This window comes from Psammomys obesus, unplaced genomic scaffold, assembly GCF_907164565.1.
Source record: "Psammomys obesus unplaced genomic scaffold, mPsaObe1.curated_primary_1811, whole genome shotgun sequence".
Classification (NCBI taxonomy): domain Eukaryota; kingdom Metazoa; phylum Chordata; class Mammalia; order Rodentia; family Muridae; genus Psammomys; species Psammomys obesus.
The window spans coordinates 1,451,551-1,474,177 of NW_026586662.1; the positions used below are offsets into that span (position 1 = coordinate 1,451,551).

The window sequence follows — 22,627 nt, forward strand, 5'->3', positions numbered from 1 at the left end:
GAAGGAAGGAAGGGACCTGCAATAAAGATGCAGATGAGGTTATGGGGAACGGTCAGTTGGTGGCTAAGGATACAAGCAGCAAATGAATTTTCACTGAGTGGCTGCTGTCCTCCAGACTCCTGTGTGCTCTGATATATCAAGATATGGGGTTTGCCTTCAAGGCAGCCGTAGCTGAGAGAAAGAATGTAGAATATGGGTGGACACTACCTGAGATGCCTACTCAAGAGTCTTTCCTTGGTGTTGAAGAGATGCTTCAGTGGGGAAAAGCACTTGATGTATGAGCATCAGGGCCTGAGTTTGAATCACCTGAGCCCAGGTAAAAGACAGATGTCAAGAAACCCTAAAAGACGAGAGCATTTCACAAAGTTTATAGAAGAGACAAGGAGTTAGAGAATGTTTACAAAAGAAGAAAAAAAAAAACCTATTTTCCCAACAATAGACTCTCTGAACTTTTGACATTAGATCCTGCTTTAAACTTTAATATATATTCCCAGACTATATTCATCAATTCTTACATCTTTGGTTTTATATCTCCTCTAGTACTCCATTGTAACTTGCTTTGTGGGATGGTTTAAAAGTGAGTTTCTTTCCATCACAGAACTATAGTATCCAATATGGTAGCCATCGTAGGCACGTGTGGCTGTTTTAAGTTTCCTAGGATGAGTCAAAGTTTAATGATCTGTTTCTTTCTTCCACTGCCTACATTCCAAGAGTCACATGAGGCCAGAGGCTACTGTGTGTGATGGTCAAAGCAGATGGAAGGCTTATGGATAGCCTTCAGCTCTGCAGATTTGGTGGGATGTTTTCCAACAACAAGAACTGTGGGCTGCAGTCTTCTGCCTGTAGAACAGAGTGGTTCTCTGTAATGCCTGAATAATCTCACACCTTTCTTCTTTTGTTCCTGTTCAAATTTTCACCTCAGTGAATTATTGCTAGAAATAGCTATGGTAATTTCCCACTATTCCCAGATGTTTCTGACAATTATAATGACTATAAATTTGCTATTATCTTTTCATAATATTTTATTCATATTTAAGTATCTAGATCCCTCAAATACCAGACTCCTGCTTGTGACATGAAAGGAAGGCATGAGTATTTCCTAGGAAAGCAAGACTTGGCATTTGTTTTGTTTTAGTGACTTGAAGATTTATGTCTATTATGCAGACAGCATGTTGCATAAATCTGAATAAAGTCTCTGTCCTAAATACATGCCTCCAAGGCAGTGTTTACACTAGAGAATAAGCAGAGACATGTGTGAGAGAACAAATTTCAAAGAACATTAGGAAATAAATGAAATACTTTTCAACCAAACAAAAGTAAATACGTTCAAGACTAGCAGGATGTTCCGGGCAATCCTAGATCAGTGCTCAGACATCGTGCTCTGTTCACATAGAACACAGTAGTACACACGTGCTGTGCTTCAGGAAAGCTTGTACAGGAAAGCACGCTATCTGGAAAAGGATGGTTTAATGAAACCATTCGGTGCCATCCTTTGCTTTTCTGTTCCATGCCATCTCTGTTCATATATTTTATACCTTAGTGGTTTTTCTCTCTAAAGATATACAAGGGAACTAAACAAGAATCTAGTTACAACCCTTCAGAAGTCATGGTGGCAATCCTTTCCCCTCATACACATCCACACATTGACACAGGAACACACAACCTGAAGGTGAGGCCCAATGAAAACATGACAGCATCCTCTCAACTTCTCAGCGTTTGGTCAGCATTTCTCTTCAGGGTTTCATGAAAACCATAGGGAAGATATTTTCCATCCTCTCCTTAGCACCCTGTCTTTCAGGATGTTCATGAGGAGAATGCTATGCTTATTGTTTATTTTTTTAATACCCAGTGTTTCCTATGAGTAATATGAGCCTTTCTTCTGGCTGCATGCACACAGAGATCTAGTTTCAGGGGAGAGACCAATTTCAAAGTGCATGAATATAAATCAAACCCTTAACCCACCCCTTCTTCCAAGAAATCTCACCAGCATTCAACAAGAGGATTAAAAAAACACACACTTATTTGAGCAAATAATTTCCTACCTTTAACTTTTTTTGAGGAGAACAGTAGTACTTTCTTGCATGCTTTTGCTCCCAATATGAGGAGAATAGTCACTGTTAGAAATTGAAAGTTAACAGTGAGTTGAGGACATTTCAGAAACAATAATAAGTATATAAATACAAATAATAAATATATATGGTGTGTGTTTGTGCATATATGTGTGGAAAAGGTTGCATGTTTCTGTGCATACATAGATATATGTGGGTGCCAGGGATTGAAATCAAGAATCTTCCTTTATTACTCTCAACTTTCTCTTTGGCTTTTTAATTTGTTATTACTGTGTATATATAATATGGGGATGGGGGGAAGCCACAGCGTAAGTGTGGCTGTCATAGGGCAACGTTTGGCAGTTAGTACTCTTTCCACCATGAGTTCTGGAATCAAACTAAGATAGTGTATTAGTTAATTTTCTATGGCTGTGGCAAAACACCACAGTCAAGGCAACTTATGAAAGAACATGTTTAATTTGGCCTTCAGTGTGAGAGGGTTACAGTCCACGCGTCGGAACAAAGGCATCAAGGCAATTTGCTGAGGGGTTCTAATCATCGCATATCTAGATATTCCAACTTTTTGCTGTTGTTTCCAAGAGTGCGTGCTGTTTGGATGGAAACATTTATGCAAACACTGATGCTCCTTAGCTTGAAAGATAGCAGTGGGGAGGGGGGAGAGGCCTCCTGGCTTGCTACCTGATATGGTTGGGCTTCTTGCAGCAGCTTCTACTTCTTCTCTTGCTGTTGAGCTCTTCCGCCTCCAATATGATAGGGTGGCAGGAGGCAAGCTTGGTACCTCTCACAGAACAGCCACAGGAGGAATGACGTAGAGGAATGAATGGCTGCTCCCATCCAGCCTGTCTAGTCTACGTGGTTCACATGGTTTGGGAGTTGTGGCTCCATAGCATTCCTCTTGGATGCTCTTTTCCCGGGTCTCTTTCCTTTCTTGTAATCATGATCTTCTCCCAAAGTAGCTGCACTTGAATCATCACCTCAGGCTTGTCTTTTGGTACCACAAGATAGACCTTTATTAGAAGTTTGCCTTAATACATGTTCCGTCTGAAAAGAAACCATTTAAACATGGTTCATGCCAGGTACTTCTAAACACTTTATACTTGTAAATCTCAAAAATCCTTTCCAAACCCTCTGAGGTAGGGGACTAAAATAAAATTTGTTTTAATTTTCTTCAGGAACAGAAAATAAGTGATTCTAGTATTTTCTTTCGTCTTCAACAAGGCATTTAAAAAGAACTATAAGTACATGCTGAGGATTTCAAATTAGCTGTAAAACTGCATGAAACCTGAGATAACTTGGGAGACTAAAGTGATGAATATTTCAGTCTGTTAATATTTTACACAGAACTTCAGCTACAGTGAGCATGTTGTAACTAAAACGGAAGTGGGGGTGGGGAGATGCTGAGTGCTTGTTGTGGAGGCATGGGCTCCTGAGTTCAGATCCCTAGAACCCATATAAAAGCTGGGGGACAGAGAGGGGTGGATCCTAGGGACTCATTAGCCAGTCTAACCAAAACAGCCAGTTCTAGATTCAATATAGGATAAAGAAGGAACTGAAGAAGATATCCCAACCTCTGATTTCTACAAGCACCTGAAAGGGTGAGCACCATCTAACATATCACACACACACACACACACACACACACACACACACACACAGAGAGAGAGAGAGAGAGAGAGAGAGAGAGAGAAGCAATTATGTGACAGCTGTACCCAATTTCTCTGAATCTTCAGCTGCTTAGCTAAATGAACTAAATAAAGCTAATAACTAAATGAACTAAAATGTGTAACAACACATCACAATAAAACAGGCAATAAGGACGAGCATTCCTTTATCAAGGCAGGAAATCTGAAGGCAGGTTGCCTGGCTTCAGACCCTGATTCTTATCTTTTAAAACTGTTTAAACCTGAGGCAGATCATTTAACCTCTGTGCACCTTAGCGTCCTCATCTGTGAACCTGGTAATCTTCATTACTGTTTCTAATTCATGGGGCTTCTGTGGGACGAAACTACAACCAATTACTCCCGTGTCCAGAGCTGGCTCAGCCATGGATCAGGAGGCCCTGTTAGGGCAGAGCTTATTTCTACAGAGCCTCTCAACACTTTACCCCCTTCTCCTATCCCTCCGCAGAATTCACCAAGAAATGAAACCCAATCACACTGAATCAGCACTGAAGCAAGAGCACTCCTTGAAGTATAAATACTTGGCACTAGGTTGCTAGTGATGAGGCCTAATTTAGTCATTCTTCCCTTCGTCTTCCTGGCTGTTAGCTCTGTAGGGACACGGCAATTGGGTAGTCATCAGCTTTCCTCCCTTCTCCTCCCCTTCTTTTTCTTCTTCACTTTCTCTCCTATTCTTTCCTTCCTCCTCTCCCCCTCCTCCTTCTGTTTCCCCCTCCTTTTCCACTTCTTTCCTCCTCTTCCTTTTACCCTCCTCTTCCTTCTCTTCCATCTTTTCCTCCTCTTTACAACTTACTCCCCCTTTCTCCTCCCTTTGCTCCCCTCTTCCTCCCCTCTTCGTCCTCCTCCTCTATTGCCAGTTATGCTGAAGCTGCATTACTCATCATATAATGTGTTGTCTTGTTGTGAGTCACCAATTGAACTGCCTTAACTGTGTTTTGTTTTATTTTGTTTTTAATTTCACAATTCTTTGAAAGGCAGAGGGTAGCATTTGACAGTCCTCATTTAATGAAGGACCAGCTCATTGAGTACTGGGCCGATGCCATTACAATTCTTAGTGGTTACTTCTCCACACGTTAAGCTTTCCTGAAAGTTTAATAGCTATCAAGCCTGCAAAGTCAAATTAGGCAAACAAAGATGAACAAATCCATCAGAAACTCTAATATTCTTAAAAAAAAAGTTCTCGTTTAATTTTTAAAATCATTCTCCCTTTGTAAATTTTTTTGTCTCCAATAATATCCTTTAAAAGGCACCACTTCACAGGGTATTCATTATGTGATCAGCTCTTCTTTTTTTTTTTTTTGATACTAATAATTTTTTTTTGTTTTATTTCCTTCTACAATACTTATTTTTTCACACTACACAAAATGGTCACTTATCAATCTTAAGTTAGCAACATTTATGTCTGTCATGTTTAAGATCTGTTCTTTTATCAAATATTTTGATAAGTTCCCATGTTTTAATACCTGAAATGGAAAAAAAATGGAAAAGAAAAGAAAAAGAAAAATAGATAATAAATACAGATTTCATTATAGAAACAATATTTAGACAGATTATTTTTCAGTTATTTTATATTCCATTATTTTGTTGTAACCTGCTTAAATTCTTTAGTCTCCCTATTGAGACCTACTGTATTTCTTGGCTTAGCTATGGCTCCGCTGTTAACACCTGCTGTAGCCTTTAGTATATCAGAAACCATTTTGCCTCCAAGTCTCCATTTTGATTATGTCTCTGTGGTTTCATTTCTTTTCTTTTTTTTTTTTTTTTGAATTTTATTTTTTTCTTATCAGTTACATTTTATTAACTCTGTACCCCAGCCGTGTCCCGATCCCTCATTCCCTCCCAGTCCCTCCCTCCCTCCCTCATCTCCACCATACCCCTTGCCAAGTCCACTGATAGCGAGGACCTCCTCCCCATTCATCTGATCCTGTTTTATCAGGTATCTTCAGGACTGGCTGCAAAGCTCTCCTCTGTGGCCTAACAGGACTGCTCCTCCCTTGGGGGGTGGGGAGGCCAAAGAGCCAGTCATTGAGTTCCTGTTAGAAATAGTCCTTGTTCCCCTCACTATGGGAAACCAATTGGTTACTGAGCTACCACAGGCTACATCTGAGCAGGGGTTCTAGGTTACATTCATACATGGTCCTTGGTTACATGTCAGTCTCAGAAAAGACCCTGTGCCCAGATATATTTGGTCCTTGTGGAGCTCCTATCCTTTCCTCATCAGACTAACTCCCCTTCTTTCTTATGATTCCCTGTACTCTGCCAAAGGTTTGGTCATGAGTCTTTGCTTTGAAAACACTGCTAGTTAGAGTCTTTCAAATGCGCTCAGTAGACTCCTGTCAATGTTCAATGCTCACGAGGATTGATAATCTTACCCCATGTCCGCTCTCTTGATTATCTTTTTTAGGTGTATAGATTTCATTATGTTTATCATATCTTATAGGTCTATATAAGTGGGTATATACCGTGTTTGTCTTTCTCCTTCTGGGATATTTCACTCAGGATGATCTTTTCTAGGTCCCACCATTTGCCTGCAAATTTCATGATTTCCTCCTTTTTGATTGCTGAGTAGTATTCCATTGTGTAAAAATACCACAATTTCTGTACCCATTCCTCCGTTGATGGACATCTGGGTTGTTTCCAGGTTCTGGCTATTACAAATAAAGCTGCTATAAACATGGTTGAACAAATATCCCTTTTGTGTACTTGAGCCAACTTTGGGTATATACCTAGCAGTGGTATAGCTGGGTCTTGAGGAAGCACTATTCCTAATTGTCTTAGAAAGCGCCAGATAGATTTCCAGAGTGGTTGTACCAGTTTACATTTCCACCAGCAGTGGAGAAGGGTTCCCCTTTCTCCACAACCTCTCCAGCATGTGTTGTCCCTTGAGTTTTTCATTTTGGCCATTCTGATGGGTGTAAGGTGATATCTCAGGGTCGTTTTGATTTGCATTTCCCTGATGGCTAATGAGGATGAGCATTTCTTTAAGTGTTTCTCTGCCATTCGATATTCCTCTACAGAGAATTCTCTGTTTAGCTCTGTTCCCCATTTTTTAACTGGATTACTTCGTTTGCTGCTTTTCAGCTTCTTTAGCTCTTTGTATATACTCGATATTAGTCCTCTGTCAGATAAAGGGTTAGTGAAGATTCTTTCCCAATCTGTAGGCAGGCGTTTTGTTTTGATGACAGTGTCCTTTGCTTTACAGAAGCTTTTCAGTTTCATGAAGTCCCATTTATTGATTGTTGCTCTTAGAGCCTGTGCTGTTGGTGTTCTGTTCAGGAAGTTGTCTCCTGTGCCAATGAGTTCTAGGCTGTTCCCCACTTTTTCTTCTAACAGATTTAGAGTATCTGGTTTTATGTTGAGATCTTTGATCCACTTGGACTTTAGTTTTGTGCAGGGTGATAAATAGAGATCTATTTTCATTTTTCTGCATGTAGACATCCAGTTGGACCAGCACCATTTGTTGAAGATGCTGTCTTTTTTTCCATTGAATGGTTTTGGCTTCTTTGTCAAAAATCGAGTATTCATAGGTGTGTGGGTTTATTTCTGGGTCTTCTATGCGGTTCCATTGATCCTCCTTTCTGTTTTTGTGCCAATACCATGCAGTTTTTATTACTATTGCTCTGTAGTACAACTGGAGATCGGGAATAGAGATACCTCCAGATGATCTGTTGTTGTACAGGATTGTTTTGGAGATTCTGGGTTTTTTGTTTTTCCATATGAAGCTGAGAATCTTTTTTTCAAGGTCTGTAAAGAATTGAGTTGGTATTTTGATGGGAATTGTATTGAATCTGTAGATTGCTTTTGGCAGGATGGCCATTTTCACAATGTTAATCCTACCAATCCATGAGCACGGGAGATCTTTCCATCTTCTGAGATCTTCTTCAATTTCTTTCTTCAGAGACTTGAAGTTTTTCTCAAGCAGGTCTTTCACTTGCTTGGTTAGTGTCACCCTAAGGTACTTTATGTGGTTAGTGGCTATTGTGAAGGGTGTTGCTTCCCTAATTTCTTTCTCGGCCATTTTGTCTTTGGTATACAGGAGGGCTTCTGATTTCTTTGAGTTGATTTTGTATCCTGCCACTTTGCTGAAGGTGTTTATCAACTGGAGGAGTTCTCTGGTTGAATTCTTGGGGTCGCTCATATATACTATCATATCATCTGCGAATAGTGACACTTTGACCTCTTCCTTTCTGATTTGTATCCCCTTGATCTCCTTTAGTTGTCTTATTGCTCTGGCTAGGACTTCAAGTACTATGTTGAAGAGGTAGGGAGAGAGTGGGCAGCCTTGTCTTGTCCCGTGATCAGCTCTTCTTAAGAATTTATAGGAAAATGAAAAGGAAGGGAGAGAAGAAGAGACATAAGCTTACAGTCTTTTGAGAGAAAAAATTTCATGTCAGTAGATAACTAGGTGTTTACAATAGTTTGACACAAATGGGGGTAAATTTAGGAAGATCGACTGTGAGATGTATATTCATTGACTTGAAGGCTGTGTAGGATGGGAAAATGAAATTAAGCCATAACGAAAGAGTAAGATGAGGCCGAAGGCTTAGAGACCGCCCAGGCAGAGGCCTCATCTGGGAGTTGTGCTGACAGAGCTCCTGACACTCACAGGGTAGAGCAGGAAAAAGGTAAATAGGACTGCAGGGATGACAGAAGTGGGGCCATATTGGCCTGGAAGAGTGGAAAGTCCCATTGGAGGGAGAAAACGCAGTAACAAAATCCAGAGATGCAGTCAGAGTGTGAGGAAGAAAGGGAGGGAGCAGTGACTAGAAATCAGAAGCTAAGGTGAATTTTACGTACACTCGTATGGTTTGAGCTTTAGACCTTCTGGCATCCATGGGCCTGGGAAGAACTCCAGCCTTGTGCTCACATGGTTATTAGCTTTGCTTTAGAAAAACATCTTAACCATAGCTGGCTATAAGACCATTCTCTTCCTACTTTAACTTCATCCTGGTAGTGTGAGATGCACTTACTGAGAAGGTGAACTGGAGAAACATTAAGTTTGCACGGCCTGGAAATCATGCAGTACAAAATATGGGTATAAGGCACAACTAACTAAATTCTAAAATAGCTTCTATCAATACCCACTCTGCCCTGCATCGTGTTATAAGAATACCCACCAAAAATTGGTAAACTGTTGCCAACTTAATGAATGTTTACAATTTTAAAAGGTTTACAGTTAAAGTAAATTTTGTTATAAAAACTTGATTTTTAAAATTTCTAAAATTTGAAACAATTCACACGTTCAACAGTACTAATAATAGAACTATAACCCTGAAATTAAAAAAAAAAAACTTTCTTCAGACTAAATGTAATATGACCAATGTTCATTAACTATGCTAGGAGAAAATGTAAATTAGTTTTCTTTTCTTGGTATAAAAACATGCTGTTGCAGTGTTGAGAGACTGTGATCCAAAAGCCTAATATTTCTTCTAGATTTTTTAATTAGTTAAAAAAATCTTTAAGCTGATTGATAGTTTCTCTCTAAATAAACAGGTCTTGTTAGTATGACTCTGCTTATTCTTTCTATAACTGAATACCACAGACCAGGGAATTTATAAACAACAAAGGTTTGTGTGGCTCAGTTAAGAAGCTAGGAATCCCAAGAGCATGGTGTTTGCATCCAGGAAAGAACTTCCTGCTACGCTGTGAGATGGTGGAGGACATGGGTTATTAAAACCTGAGCACCAAAGAAAGTTCTTGTCTATAGCTAAGCCGCTTTCTTGATACTTGCTAACTCATGAACTGATTAAGCCATAAATGGGGCAGGAGCCTCAGAGCTATTTCCTCCTTAAAGCACCCTCAAAATCTGCTACATAGAGACTATGCTTCTAACAAATAACATTTATGGATGCATTTAAACCTTAGCATTTTAACAGCTGATTTAGTATAGTTGAGCAGTACACCACACAGAAGTAGGATACACTCCAACAAGTCCAGATTTTATGGTCGTGTTTCATAAAGGCAAAAGAGGGATTTGAAGGGAACTAAACATTTATTCCCTAAATGTGACAAGTTGAACTTGATTTTATCCTCATTATACCTGTTGTGTAATTATGGTCACTTTCCAAGGTCACCCAGATGGTAAACGGAAGAGGCGAGTCTGAAGACATTCGTCAGATTTCAGAGGCTTGGCCCTTTCTCTCACACCATATATGCAGCTAGAAATGTGCTGCTAATGAGGACAAGTGGAGACTGTAAGCACACACTTCTCCACTAAAATGTAACACTATGAGGGAGGGATTATTTGCAGAAAAATACATTTTTTTTCTTTTGCTAATTTTGCTTACCCATTCTCAGAAGAACACATAGGCCTCTCAATTAAAGAGTGATAGCATATGTTTATAATCCAAAGATACTGAATATTTTTGTCCACAAGCCATATTGGAGTTTATTTTTATATGTAACAAATACAGCACTGTGCTTATGAAAGCAAGCGTATGGATTACTACTAAGAAATCTCAAAGATATGGGCGTAAATGTGTTCATAAAGCTATAAGACCTATGACAAAATTGGAAACCTAGTTGAATATCTTTCTTTAAAGCAAATGTTTGGTCCATAGTCGATATGCAGTGTGCCAGTTTAGACTGCTGGCCTGTCTCCAGCTTTATTCTGTAGACATCTGTCAATTCTCTGTGTCAAGATGCCCATTGGCTGACTCCCATGTCCTTATGTAACAGGAAGAAAACAACTCAAGCAAATGAGTGCTCCTTTGCAAAGAGAACATTGGTGCATTCTCCCCCAATGTCTTCCTTATTATAAATGTTTCCACCTCCATAAAGAGACCCTATGTATTTGACAGCAGAGTATTTCATGAATGTGGACATGATTTTATCCTTCTCGTGCTGTTCAGTGTTTATGGAAAAGATAGGTTAAATATCTGTGATTATATTTCATTGTTTGAGTAAGGCCAAATGCCAGTGAGGATGCCACATGTGGCATGTCTAAGCATGATTTTATTTACAGCATCTGAATATTCCTCAAGGATAAGAAATAATTTGTGACAGAAAAGAACTCTATTGGACTTTGAACAGCTCTCTCCTGAAATGGACTGCATATAAATTCTCAGTACCTAAAGTCTCTTCTAGTATTTTATAATTCCTCTGTGAGCCTACATATTACCTATTTTTAGAAGGCATGTGCCAAGTTAGGCTATTTTTGAAAGATTATCAAAATTATTCATTTCCACCAATATTTTTAGTAGACAGATAATAACTGAAGAGCTCTGAGACACGAGAAACTAAATATAGTGTCTTTTTGAAGTTAATTAAATATAGAAACTTGTTCTGAGCGTCTATATGGGAAACTCTTCAATTACACTTGGCTTGTTCCTTCATATAGTACTGCCGCCTCGTTTATTAAAGCTTCTGGAATGGGTTGGCGTTGCGTATTACTACGGCTTGAACATTCTTTCCCAACTCACGCTAAAATTTAACTACTCTCATAACAGTATTAAAAGAAAAAAAAGAATTTGAACAAAGATATCCGCTGTGATAAAACGCCAGCACCAAGGCAACTTACAGAAGGGAGAACTTATTTGGGCTAGTGGTTCCAGAGGGACCAGGAGCATTTCCCCATCCAGCAGGGAAGTGTGGCAGTAAGCAAGCATGGCGGCAGGGACACCTGAAAGGCCACATCCGGAACCAAAAGCACCAAGAAGACAGAAAACTGGGAGCGATGTGAGGCTTTGAATTCTCAAGGACAGGTTTCTTTCACCAAGAACATGCCTCCTAAGCCTCCCCAAACAACAACACTAACTGGGGACCAACTATTCAAATGCTAGAGACTAAAGGGGGCATTTATCCTTCAAGTCACCACAGTAGCCTATTTGGTTGGCTAATGCTCCTCTCAGAAACCACAGGTTTTAAAATGCCAGGTATCCGATACTTCCCTGTAAGTTACTGCCCAAGAAGATGTCAGAGGCCACCCGAGCTAACCAGGGTATATAAGAATATATACCCTGCTCTTGAACTCAGGCAGAGTCTTGTTGCTGAAGACATTACTCACTTTGAATACAAGACAGAAAAATTAAACTGCAACCGAGCCAGAAGTGTTCTTCCAGCTGATTCACTTAGGTAAAGTACTATGAATGCTGCTGGGGGAGAAAAACCATCAATAGCCGTACCCATCTGTGGTCTTTGCATGTTACAATACCGACCTACCTGGTAAGATACTCCCTCTCATGCAATAGTGTCATGGCTCTTTTGGAGATAACCAGTTACATCTCTATTGAACGTTAGGACTGCTCCAGGAGAGGAAATACGTTCATGGTAGTGTTAACCATATCAAAAGCATATGGCTCGAAGGGCACAGGCTCCAAGGAGGGGGGTTACTATTCAGGTTTTGCTAGACGAGCATGGTGTCAAACTACCTTATAAAAGTTTACACTTGTATGTATGGACTATTGTTACCCTTAGCTTGTTGCAGTGAGCAATGGTTAATGTAGAGACCCATCACTGGTCAAAGTGAGGAGAGTAAGTGACTTTTGGGTATCAGCCCTAGACAGAACATAGATACGACCCTCTCCAAGGCCCAGGGAGCAATTCAGAACAAAGATTACAAAAGATGGAGAATGGGGGAGAATGGCATGATTTGCTGTCTCTTGGATGTGATGTGATGATTGTAATCATGGACACACAAAACAGCTGGGCTATCTGCAGAATACCTGCGTGGACAGAAAGGACACAATGGAAAGTGGGGAACTCTATGGGAAGAAGACAGGGGAGGATATGAGAGAGAGCAAATATAATTGAAATACATTGTCCTTTTATATGAAATTATGAAAAATTGTAAAAGAGGAGTAGAAAATAGACCTTATATAAGTGATTAGCTATTGAGGACTCTGTTCTAATGAATGGATCAATCCCATTGTTAAGGGATTTGGCTCTGTTCTGGGAGAGAAGTTTGCTCTAAAAAGTAAACCCAGCTACTCACATTTCCTCTTCTTATACAGAATGTCCTCTGCCATGTTATGCTGGCAAGAAGGCCCTCACCAAATGCAGCCCCTTGATCTTGACCTTATCATCTTCCAGAATGATGAGATAACTTTCACTGCTTTATTTAATTTGTGGTTTCCCATTACAACAGCAACAAATGATCATATGATCATATGTCATATCTTTCAGTTTTTTTAAATTGCATTTATGCATTTATTCAGGCCACGGCATATGCCGTACATGTGTGTGGAGGTCAAAGAACAATTTGCACGGGTTGTATTCTCCTTCCGCCATGTGGGTCCCTGGGCTCAAACCCTGGTCATCAGGCTCAACAACAGGCACCTTCACTCTCTGAGCCATCCCACCATCCCTAAGATACATCGCTTGACTTCAATAAATTTCAACAGCATCAGAGATAAATACTTTATTAATTTTATGCAAATGATATTTGAATATTATAGTGACTTAAAAGTTTGATATATATATATATATGAGAAAACAATACAAATTACATCGTACTGTAACAATCTACTTGGTTTGGTGGGAGTCCAAATATAGTTTTGTTAGTGACTTAGACATCATCCCTTAACTGGTTTTGTTCTCAAGTTGAGGCTTATTTAAATTTTGATCACCTATTTTAGGGTACTATATTGACTGAATCAGCTGTTCAATTTAATATCAAGCTACTATTCAGAATTCATTTTGTGAACATAGGACATTAATTTAAAAAACGGATAGGTTTGGATCTTATGTTAGAAGTGAATATTTTTGGTGTTGTACAAAGAAACAAAAGACCAAAGTGAAAGTTACCCAGCGGGGCAACCTTTTTGTGAAAAGGGTGTTCCATCCAGGATTAGCAGGAAGAGTCACAGCTGGCCAAGATGTCCCTTTCTTTTATCTCTAAGGCAAGGGGAAGGTTGGAGTCTCCTCACTGGCAAAGGTTCATAAAAAGAAAAAGGGGAGGGTGGTAGAGATAGAGAAGAATTCAGAATTAGCTACATCTAGATGCCTCAGGAATTCCAGGCTGGTGATTACCCATGGTCTGACAATTATATCCGACAAAATACTAACAAAAGAAACTTTCTGGGAAGGTAGAAGATGAGGAGAAGCAGGCACAGAGCCAATTAAGCCCATTTGTAGAAAAAGAGATGACCAAATCCCTTGCACTTAAAAGCATACAAGCCACTAGATTCTAGCCCTGGCACTTACATGCTTTCCAGTTCCTACCAGATGCTAATGACTATTATTTAAACCAAGGGCTGACTCCTGAAGCCACATCTACTTGATGACCACTGCCAGCTGAAAGGAAAATAGAGAACCAATGGAAACAAATGCAGAGAATGTAAGCATTAATTATGTACTATATGCCATTTAATTTTTCATCCTTCAATAATGCTTTTGAACATTGTACCCTAGAGAGGAGAGCGGAGCCTGCAGGTGCAGTTAGACACTTCTCTGGAGGTCTGAGGAACCTACAAGGATGGACACTTTTAAATTGGATCAGCAGTCTTCTACTGACACATTAGTGTAGGACAGAAACTTACGGGTAAGTAGAGAATGGACTTAATTTCTCTCAAGGAAACATCTGTGTTACCAACTCTTACCTGAACTTTACATCATTTAGCAGAGACTATTTCTTGTATGATTCTTACGAGTGGACTGGAAATTATTACTCAGAATTTGTATACATTTTAATATGGGTCTATAGAAAACCTTGGGTACTTACAAAATGCTTGTTATACTACACATTTATCTATTTAATGCTAATAGTGATGAAAAGGCCATGAGCAATGAGTTTTTGATGCCTGTTCCAAGTATGTTGTAAGAATCTATCAGTCTTCCATGACCATTACATTACTATGATTCAAGACAATGGAAACCTAGAAATGTTCAAAGAATATTGGGCTATCCTTATTTTCCTGGGTTATGTTAATAAACATCTAGTATTAGTAAGGTTAGCTAAAGGTGGGACTTTAACATGAATGTTAGAATATGTTAAGATTTTTGTGACTTTTTAGGGATTTTGATGAATAGCTTTTGTACTTGCAAACAATACAGAATCGCAGATAGCATCAACTAAGAGAACCAAACAATGAAGACATGTTTGGCTGCCTCCTAATTTTACAAATGAGAAAGGGGAGGCCCAGTCTCCCAACAACACAGGCTAAAAATCAGATCCCTTAAATTATCTTCCTGGCCAGATGTGCAACACTTTACATCCTATGCCGGATGTCTCTAGTCCCTGGGCGTTAACAAAAGAGTATGACTGTGTCTTATAATGCTGTGGGATTGCCCCATCTGTAAGGGTTCTAGTGCAGCTGCTCAATTCAATGTACAAAATATAGTTACAGGCAGGGCTAGCAGGATGGCTCAGTGGGGTGGCTCAGTAGGGAAAGTATTTTCTTTGCAAGCATGAGGACATGAGTTCAGAGCTAAGGAACCCACGTGAAAGGCAGATGTGGCAGTGTGTTGCTGTAACCCCAGCACTAGGGGTTGAAGCCCATTGGTCAGTTTATGTAGTGAATCGGTGAGTTTCAGGTTCAGGTGAGACAACTTGCACGAAAAAAAGTGATATAGAAGTAACTCCAATGTCAACCTCTGTCCTCTACACACAAGTGTACATACACACAGAGATAGTTATGCAGTAGTCAGTAATTATAATATATGTAGTAACCCAAAAAATTATAACATCAAGTACAATTTCAGATATACAAGACACACTCCGTAAATATTTGATGATAATGATGTTTGACATCAATTTGAAACCCAAGCAAACACAAACATGGTTGTGTTGCATAATTTATTTCTCCTTCAGACACAGGTGTAGGGTGGAAATCTCTCCTCTTGACTAACATGAGTAAAGTGATTATTAGAGGCAATAGAAGAAGCTGGCTCAGCCTCATCTATAAATATGTGGCATTTTTTACTCAACAAAAGTTTTCCAGCCTTTATGGGACAGTATATTTTTAACCAATTTCTGTCTCATCCAATCCTCCAATGGTGGGAAGGAGTTGGGACCAAGACTATTTGTAATTCAAGTAGACCCCACTAGAGTGCACCATGTTATCCCAAAAGCCATATAACAAGGTATTTTTTGTTTTGTTTTAATCTTAAGAGAAAAACATTAATCATAACCCCAGTGGTCAGAGAGCAATTTCTGAACATTAAGTAAGTATTCACATTGCAAAACAGTGACTTGGAATCTTCTTCAAAACAAGATCACATGATTCATGTTTGCAAAATCTATAACATTCTGCACCAGTAAGTTGGCTGTAAAGATTACTATTGTTATATTTCAAAGGAAAAATTACTCAAACAGGTCTGTCCCATAATAAAGAAACATAGATTGTCTGACTGACTGGGGCATACTGAAGATTTAGATTTATACTAAGGCTTGTTGGACATCGAGTGACTGAATACTGATGAGAAGAAAGGATGTATATGGGGTCAGGAAGGAAACAAAACCCAACACCAGAAACTCTGAATGCTGAGACAGGAGTCAAGGTCAATGAGTTCTGTAACTCAAGCTTGGTTCTAGTTATAAATTACCTTAAATGAGAAGATGAATGCTCCCAGACCCTGAGGGAAAGGGTGAAGAGAATGAGAGGCTTAGCTGACTCCGCAAGACCAGGCTAAAGAGTATGCCAGGACTCAGGAAGAGCAGGGAATTGACAACCCTGATACAAGATGTCACCCTATGAACTCTTGGAAAGCTGTTCAATCATAACAGAATAAAGGGGCAGAGGAGTATGGGAGGAAAGACAAAGAGGGAGGGAGAATAGAGGAAAGATTGGGAGGAAAAAGAGGAGGAGGAAAAAGAGGGCTGATATTGAAGAACGTGCCAGAGCAGGGAAAAGATGGTTGAGCTTCTAAAAGAAAAGGAAGAGGATTGGTTTCAATGAACTCAACCATAGCGGCTTTGATTTTACTCACCCCTGCCCCCAGTTACCCAAACCCTGATCAGGAGACAGCCCATGCTCCTAAGGACCAGTCCCCAGGAGGAGAGAGAGAACACGTCTCCTGAGTACCATTCCTCAGGAGGAGAGAGAGCAAGGCTAAGGCTCAGGAGAAGACTAAGAGATGTCAGTACAGATGGTTTCCTGGTCACAAAACTCTGCGGAGTATTGTCAATGATCATAAAAATAAAATGCTTCTGCAGTCACATGGCTCTAACAGCTGAGTGGGCCATATGTGTGGAAAATGCCAAGGATTTGCAAGGAGAACGAAAGAGCATAAAAACACAGACTATTCAAGAAGACATACGTGGCTGCACACCTGCATATCCTCCAGCATGTTTAAAATTAGCTCTTATCCTTGAATGGCTAAGCCACAGAAGTCACATGTCCAGGAGTAGTAGCAAATTATTAAATGTTTGTGTTTCTTTTTACTACAAGGAACCTAGACTTAGTCATGCTACTACAAGAAATAAATAACCCTGTGTAAATTGTTGAACGTGGTCCATCAGACTGAAGATTCTGAAGCTATTGACCCGAAACTTATATTTTTATAAGGAAAATGTTTATAATCTGATAGTTCAAGGCTATCCCTCTAGATGGTGACAGAGACAGGAACCTACAGACTCTGAAAAAAGTCTGGAGGTTGTCAATAAATTTGGCTGAGAGGCTATATTCACCTGCCTGAGCATTGCGGTCTACTAGGGAAAACAGTATTTCCCAGGGGCAGCATGAGGTCCCATGGAGGGACTGATGTCTCAGGGTACAGATAAAAAACAACAGAGGAGAGTTTTGTGAAGGGACACATGCAAGAGTCCTCACAGTGATCACTCACAGAACAGGACAGGTCACAGTCTGTAGGACTCGCTGCCATCGGTAAGCCCATAGCATGCTAAGTTGCAGACTCGTTTGCAGAAACCACACTATATTGTATTACTTCACCAATATTCTACAACATAGGAACACAGTTACAGTAGCAGTCTACAATCACGTGTTTGCATGTTCACATACATGGGGGCCATGTGTGACTGTGCATATGTGCTTGCAGAATCCAAAGGCAGACAAGCCTTGATGACTCTCCACTTTACATACTGAGGTGGAGTCTCTCACTGAACCCAGACCTTACAGATTGGGCTAGTCTACCTGGCCAGCTTGCCCCTTAAATCCCCTCCTTTCTGAGTGCCGGGGTTATTGGTGGATCATCATGTTCGCCCAGATTTTATATGGTGTTGGGGATGCAAATTCCAGTCCTCGTGTTTCCATAGCAGGTGCTTTATCCATTAAGCCAGTCTCACCAGACCAAACAATGTCAGATCATAATAATTTAAATGGATGCCACGAAAGCTCTGACATGAGTTGAGAGTTGTTGGTCTTATTTAAGAAATAGAGCAGGAGCTAGAGAGATGGCTCAGTATTTAAGAGTACTTGCTACTCTTTCAGAGGACTTGGGTTGGGTCTCTAGCACCCACATGGTGGCTCCCAACCATCTGTAACTCTAGCTCTGGATGATAGGAAGCCCTTTTTATGATCTCCATGGATACCAGGTACGCACATGATACACGTCATGCATACAGGCCAAACAACCCCACACATAAAATAGATCCGAAAGTTGAGGGGAAACCTCAAATATATCACCGCTTTCAAGTCAGCACTTGCCCACTTTCTCTTGCTACCATAGAGGGCTCACCTTACAAGCACAAGACACTGGTTTGATTTCCATAACCACAGAACAGAATTCTGTTGGATGAGTCAACGTGATAAGATTACAAAATTAAAGAGATGTCTGATCAGTCTATAAAGGGAAAATGTGGCCTGGAGAAATGCTTATGATTTTAAAGAGAATAAGTGAAAAAAACATTTCAAATTAAGGCAACCACTTTAACAGTGAGGGTATCTTGGTAAGGTATAAGCAGTAAGAGAAAAGGTTTGAAGACTACAGTGAACTTAAATACATCCCAAAATTCTTCATTCCTCCTCCCCCTCAGGTGGTTAAATGTGGACTGACCTGTGACTTGCTTTCATCAATAGAAAGGGGCAGAAGATACCTGTGTGCAAACTTAGAGAGAGGGCATGCTCCTTCTGCTGCTGATGAGCTCTGGACACCCCTGGGAAGGATTCTGAGCTAGCCTAATGGAGGACAATAAAAAGTATGGAGAGATGGACCTAGGTACTATACCCATAGTTGGCTAGCCTCCAAGTGACTAAGCGGACATCTGGAGATGCTTGAGGGAGCCCCAGTAGAGATGAGTCAAGCCTACACAAATCATCATAATGGCCCAGTTGAGCTCAATCTAAATTAGTGACCTTCAGGGCTTGCTGGCTGTTCATAGTCATTAGCAGTTGAGGTATTCCACCGAGTGAAACCCAGCACAGCCCTACTGCATGTTCAAGGGTTTGTATTAGGTTCTTCTTCATCCTTAATTTCAATGCATCCTTATAAGGTCCTGTGATGCTCCTAATTATGTTTTGATTTTTAAGAGATCCAGGGACTCAGGTTAGAGGAATGTGGTAAATAACAAACTGAAGAACACTAGGAAGGACAGATACAATTTGTATAAAGCTTTACAGAAGGTGTGCTGGAGGACAAGACTGACATCTAAAAGGGAGACTTGAGAGAAGAGGCATAAGGGTATGTTGATCATGTTGATCATGTTTGTACTTCCAAAGCTTAGATGACTTGAGTGTGTGTAAAAGATCACTTTTGTAATTCCTATACTTAAACTTCAAAAAAGGACTATAAGGGAATCTTTTTTTTTTTTTCATCAAGCTCTGAGCTTGTCTTTCATAGTCACAAGTAGCAGATCTATAACCTCCCTTCCAACCCTGGACCTTAGGAATTTAGTATGAAAAGGGCTGTAGATCTCTTTTTTTCTACTTCCTGCTGATTAGGGCCAATGGGTCTTTAGGGGATTACCAAACTTAGTTTTCAGGATACCAGCAGTCCAGTCTAAAGGCCAACACCAAAGATCAACATGAATCAGCATGATTCAGAAGATCAGGAAAAGTCAGCAAAAGCCTCAAGACTCAGTTGAAATGCCCTGAGAAGTTCTCTGGAACATTTCTCTATGCGAAGTCAAGTGTTGAAGCATGAAAATCAGTGCAGCGGTGTTGATCCAAAAAGCAATGCCTCACTGTGTGTGAGTCTCTATGTATCTCCTCTCCTCAAAGTCCACCCACAGATGTTCTCAGCTGGCCAAAGTCAAGCTCCTTACATGAGAGAGCTCACAGCAAAACATCACATGCCTTCCCACAAGCCAGCCTACAGCAAAACATCACATGACAAAACTGAGTCTTCAGAGCAACCAGAAACTTCTACTTCACAGAGGTCAGTGTTAACAACCTTCAGGGAACCTCTTGTTTCTGTCCCCCAGTACTGGAATTATAACCATGCCCAGCTTCTATTTGCATGCTAGAGATCTGAACCTGGTCATCATGCTTGCAAGACAAATGTCTTACCACTGAACATCTCCACAGTCTCAATGGTAAATACAACAGCATATATTTCCTTAACAACTGTTGCTTACAAGCCTGAGAAGCTCATAAATGATGGGGGCACCAAATAAAGGTTCTATAAATAAAGACATTTCCTGTGGAGAAAAAAAAATCAATTTTATTCCTAACCATGAACATACTCAAAGATGATAATACAACAGGAAATTTAATCTGAAGAACAGTGACCTAAGAATAGAAAGAACCACATAACTGTCAGAAGAAAAAGATTATAAATATAAAGCATGTTGCCCATACATAGGAATCTATACATTAGCAGCATTTTGCTGGCGTTCTAATGGGGTTGTTCTAATGGAGAATTGCCTGCATACAGGAAATGTGGGCTAATTTCTTTCTAACATCCTCTATTCAAAGCACTTGGGCAGTCATGACTCCCTCTAGAACACTCACCTTCTGCCTATTGTAACATTTTGACTTTCTTTGTGAGAGCTCATGTTTGGTGACTACTAAAAGCTCAGTCCCTCTCTGAGGCAGCACTTTTGGGGGGTGCTAAAGCTACTGTGACAGCAAACTTATAAACAATGGAAGTTTATTTCTCCCAGTTCTGGACACTGGGCCATCTGCATTCAAGGCACCAATGAATTCATTCACTGACAGATAAGGGCACACTTTCTTGTTCATGGGCAGCATCTCTTGGGTGTGGTGGAAGTGCTCAGGAGTCTGTGTGGAACCTCTCTTAGAGGTCCTACTCATGCTCTTGTGACTTATCAAAAGTCTCACTTCCTACAATCATCACCTTTTCACTATGCAGATTTTACGAAACTTGACATTCAGAACATAGCAAGCATCTTAAATCACAGTACATTAAAATGAAGTTCTTTCTTTCTTTCAAAACATTTCTCTTTTTTTCCCTACAGAATAAAGTTAAAGCATCTACAAAGTATAGCTAATGGGAAAGGGTGGGGAACTCAGGTGTCTGATATTTTCAAAGGTGCATGATCCTCAGCAGCCCAGAAACTATTCTGAAGGCTCAAAATATGAAGAGACAGCTAAGATCTGTAAATTCTGCTTTGATTTTCCAGCCCAAATTGCCTTGTCTTTATTGGCCTTGGCCTGGATCAAATATTCTTCAACTCTGTCCTTGCTCTCCCTGTCATATCCACTCCTTTTGATTTCTGTTTGAATTTTTATTATTGTCATTTTTTGGAATTTTGAGTCTCTCTCTCTCTCTCTCTCTCTTTTATGCTTGACAATCAGAAAAGCTCCTCAACCCTGCTTCCTCCAGTCAATATTCTGCCTGACTGAGACTTAGTGGAACATTAGGAATTTCCCTAATACTCACTAACATCTTAATAACTTATGCAAACATCTGCTGGGCCTCAGCCCATTGATCTGCATAGAAAAGATTCACTCTTCAAAATCTGGCTGTTAGAAATCATAGTATTTATTTATTTATTTATTTATTTATTTATTTTACTTTTGCCATCTAAACTCTTTCCCATGGGTTTGAATGCTAAGAAACACAGGTCCTGTAACCAAGAACCCTGGATACAATTTCGAGGAACCCAGAGTCTATAAAACATCTGAAGAAGCTATTTATTTTCAAGGTTTGGCTCACATTCGGTCTATATGTATATGGGCAGGACAGTGCCTCTAAACAACATGTAATTTTTGAGTCCCAGGTTAAATAATGTTTTTTCTTGATAGAAGAAATATAAAAGGCAGCAGAGTTCTTCCCTCCACCATCTGTTAATTCTTCACCATCTGCCCCAGGCCTTGCCATACCGCTCTTGTGCTGTTCTTGCTCTGAACTTAGCTTGAGAAAAAAATCACTCCAAACTCTCTGAAAATGTTGTTCATCATTTCTACAGGATTTAGCACATCCTATACATGAGTCCTCCCAATGCTATTCCTCCAGGCTTATGGCACTCTTAAGTATTGATCCTTGAGGTTTTAGATCTCTTTTTATGTGTGTGTATTTCCTTGTAAATATCTGTCAAGCAAAATGCACAGTAGATGATCTGAAACTTGGAATCCTCCTGCTTTAGCCTTCCAAGTGCTGAGATCAGAGGTGAGCACTACCCTGCTTGGCTTCTGCATTCAACACCTCCCATTCTTTTCCTTCTTTCTCTTTCCTCCTTTTTTATTCTTTCCTCTATCAAATGTTTATTGAGAACTAATATACAGGGTATAATCATAAATAAGAATTTATGTTCTCTGGGGTTTATAGATTCAGATATTAAATGGAACTTTAATGACTACACAATTGAGTGTGACTGGTTGAATTCCTGGCAAAGCCATAAAATCAAGACAGGTGGTAAAATAATCAGCGCAAAGTGCACAATGAAGTGTTGGGGTATAGGAAGAAAATGGACTATGCGACAAGTGGGGGATATAAAATCCTGGACCAGTACCTGTTAGTCTTGGGTGAGTTACCCTCAGTCTCCTCATTTATAAAATGGTGATGGCCACCTTGTAAAATGATCACAAAACCAGTGTGTGTGTGTGTGTGTGTGTGTGTGTGTGTGTGTGTGTGTGTGTG

General features: G+C 40.0%; 1 long non-coding RNA gene across 1 annotated transcript in view; it reads right to left on the reverse strand.

Moving 5' to 3' along the window:
* Nucleotides 1-2,058: 2,058 nt before the first annotated feature.
* LOC129672894 (uncharacterized) overlaps nt 2,059-22,627 on the reverse strand; it is a 79,562-nt gene continuing 58,993 nt past the window's right edge. The window contains exons 2-3 of the long non-coding RNA XR_008719580.1: nt 2,748-3,110; nt 2,059-2,114 (exon numbers count right to left, since the gene is read on the reverse strand). This is a non-coding gene — a long non-coding RNA (uncharacterized LOC129672894). The remainder of the gene's footprint in view (nt 2,115-2,747; nt 3,111-22,627) is intronic.